We start from the raw sequence: 3,521 nt of genomic DNA, 5'->3' as shown, positions 1-3,521 counted from the left end.
CATCACCGAACAGTACTAAATATGTATGTCCAAAACAAATAAAAATAAAAGGTAAAACAAAACATTTATTGACTATGTTCTCGGGCAAAATGTGTTTTGTCGACACTCAAACCAAACTGTCTGCCTGAGGGCGTTGTTTGGTTCTTGGGTCCGATTTAATGCATGTTGCCCTCGAACTCAGTCAATAAATTGTGTATATTGTTAAACCAAAAGTTAGTTTAGTAAGGTTCAGTGAATGGATTCCAGTAAATGTTCAACCAAGCCTCCTTCTCTACTCCATACTAACATATAAACAGAAGTGAAGGAGAAACTTGAAGAGTACTGTGCAACAATTTATTCGAGAAGTAGTGTAAATCAGATGTGGATACTTAAAAATTCGAAGGAACTTTTGGACAGTTTGAAATCACAATATTTCACCAAAGTCAACAGCTTAAAAACATACGACTTCTTCAACTTTATACACCACCATTCCCAAAGATTATTTAAGGTCCAGACTTTTTTTATATCGCTGAATCTGCTTTTTTAATGAAAATGGAACTCGAAAATTTACTAACCTTGTCATTGGTCATTTTCAAAATTATTTTGGTAAAAAACATTCTGATGGTACATTCAAGTACTCTGAAGTTGACATCAAAAAGATGCTTGATTATCTAATTGACAATATCTATCTGTTTTTAGGAGACCAGGTCTTCCAACAATATATTGGAATTCCCATTGGTATCAATTGTAATTGTGCCCGCTATTAGCAGACTTATTTTTATATTCACATGAAGCAGAATTTGTTGAAAATCTTAAACGTGAAAAGAAGAAAATATTTGCTGTGGCCTTCAATTCGACATTTAGATATATCGACGGCGTATAGATAGTTTTCGATGGACCTAAATTTAGCAAGTTACTTCCCGTTGGCCGCCATATTGGAGGTCCAAATGCTCATATTCCTTCATTGTTCAACCAATTTTATATTTTTATATTTGCTAGTTTGAATTAGGAATGATCATTTTTCAGAAGTATATAAATTTTTGGAAGCCTCCTTTATTTAAAAAAAAATATTTGATAAAGATTTTCCACCAAATATTTCTGCTATGTTGCCTTAAACGTGGTAAGACAAAGAGGAAAACTCACCAAGTCGATCTCCAATATGGAGGCCGACGGGAGGTAACTTTTGCTAAATTTAGTCCCATCAAAAACTATCTATTGTCAGTTACTAATAATTATTTCCACTTTTATGTCGATACGATATATCCTGGTGAGCTTCAAATAATAGATACCACACAGTCTGACACATCTGTTTCATATGTGATATTTTACTTAAAAAGAGACGTCAATGGTTATCTAACAACCAAGCTTTATAATAAACGTGGTGATTTTAACTTTTCAATTGACAACTTCCCTTACTTATGTAGTAATATACCTCCATCGCCTGCATACGGAGTTTATGTTTCTTAGTTGGTTCTATATCCACGAGTATGCTCTAAGTATGAACAATTTCTAAAACGCGCTGAATTATTGTTAAATTAGTTGATAAAAAAATATCTGCTGTCTCATTTCAAGTCATTTCGTAAGTTCTATGTTCGATACAATGACCTTGACAAGAAATACAATTTATCATTGAGTATTGTCATCCGAAGCAAATTGGATGTTGGGCGGGGATGGGGGTGGGGTTAATGTTTGTGATCTTTATATATTTCTTCATGGAAGATTTACGTTAGCATATTTTTTTTACTTAATTAATCTATCAAAAGAATGTTTTTTCTTTTTTTTTTTTAGATTTTCAATATTGTCAAATTATTATAAATAGACTGATAATGAGATATAAGATTGTTTTGTGTCATTCTTTCTTATAATTAAATTGAAGTTATCAACCGAATCTGTTGATTAAAAAAGAAGACATTTTTAGTGCATTATGTATGTATAACTCCCCTTTTAACTTACATTTGTGAAGTTCCGGTGGAGTCCATTTCACAAGTTGGAATGAAAAGTTTCAGGTGCTATAAATAGTTTACTTTATTTTATGACAAGGAGCACATGGCGGGTGTAACTGGTCGGCAGGGGATGCTCACACCTCCATGGCACCTGATCCACCTCTGAAGTTTTGGAGATCCTTGTCTGCTTTGCTTCTATTTTGTATCGTTTTATGGATTTTTGATCTTGAATATTGTTCGCTTTATCGATATATCTGTACATGTATAGTCGTGTAAAATTTTTATGTGGGAATTCATTTTGTTGCTAATTGTTAACAACGAATAAAACAAAATTAAGCCTTCAAAGAATATTTTTCTGATTTTACAGTATATTAATTTAAATAAAGCTATGAATCTGAATAGGGGATAACCTAAGTATTATATCATGATTTCACTTTCTTATTTTGAAAATTGGGATAAATTCAGTTGCAGAATTTAAGATTTATTTAAAATTCTTTTGTTTTCTGAATACAGGAAGAGATTTTAATACACTGCGGCACTGTCTGTCCAAGGTTTGTGTACTATGCATTGTTCCCTTGTGTGTCACTATTATTTTGTTAAACGTAGATTAATACTCTACAATTAAATGCAGAGTCCACAGAAGCCAAAGTCATCCTAAGTGAAATGATTGATGATAAGTGTAATGATTTTGTAGGGGAAGCATTATATGATGAGAGATATGATGATTACTGTGATGATTTTGTAGGAGAAACATTGTATGATGAGAGATATGATGATTACTGTGATGATTTTGTAGGGGAAGCATTGTATGATGAGAGATGTACTGCTGAAGAGATCTGTGGATGTTTATATTGTTATCGTCATTAACACAGACAGCTCTACTCCAGAGGTTCTCAAGTAAGTCCTTAGGAACAGTACTAACTCTTCCTATACTTGTTCATTGTTACTCTTCACCTGGCGTATTACAGTTCTGAAGGTAACAAAAGTCTTCAAAACATTAAACACACAAAAATTGTGGAATTATATAATCATCAGGGAAAGGAAATTAGATATTCGTGAAAAATTGCACATACACATGTATTTAATTATATATTATGAATACCAACATCTTGAGAAAGATGTATTTTGCAATTTGATGAGTTGAAGGATTAAAATTCTAATTTCAGGAGAATTTTGGGGAAGATAAAGCCACAGAATACAAGTATAGAATCCCTGAGGACGTAGTTTGTGGTAATGTTATTGTACAAGTGACATATAAATATTTGCTATTTTTGAGTCGTAATGTATGTCCATTGCTTCATTTTAAAATGATTTTTAGAGCAGTATTATTCATTTTATCTTGCAGAAACTATCACAGCGGGCAGTGGTGGTGTGAAGGACAGGAAGAACTTCCGTAAGGCTTTCTATGAGAGAGTGCAGAAAGGTCAGGACAGGATGTGTTGGTTGTCGAGCTCCCAGTTAGACGGGAGTACCACGGAACAGTACCAGGACTATCTAGGGAGTGAGAGTACCAGACAACAGAACCAGTCCCAGGACAGCAACAACGAGGTCAAGCTGTTACGTTCCTCCTCCACACCCATGTAAACCAGCTGTTACAAC

General features: G+C 33.6%; 1 long non-coding RNA gene across 1 annotated transcript; it reads left to right on the top strand.

The window, feature by feature from the left end:
- The first annotated feature begins 2,383 nt into the window (after nucleotides 1-2,383).
- On the top strand, nucleotides 2,384-3,152 carry LOC134241420 (uncharacterized). Its single transcript, XR_009986658.1, has 3 exons — nucleotides 2,384-2,473; nucleotides 2,719-2,823; nucleotides 3,092-3,152. It is a non-coding gene; the product is annotated as an uncharacterized LOC134241420 (long non-coding RNA).
- Nucleotides 3,153-3,521: the final 369 nt, after the last annotated feature.

This window comes from Saccostrea cucullata, unplaced genomic scaffold, assembly GCF_032062105.1.
Source record: "Saccostrea cucullata isolate Sc308-1 unplaced genomic scaffold, CSIRO_AGI_Scuc_v1 ctg2801, whole genome shotgun sequence".
In the NCBI taxonomy this organism is placed as follows: Eukaryota; Metazoa; Mollusca; class Bivalvia; order Ostreida; family Ostreidae; genus Saccostrea; species Saccostrea cuccullata.
Note: the sequence above shows the minus strand (reverse complement) of the source record. Positions and strands in the feature narration are given on the sequence as shown.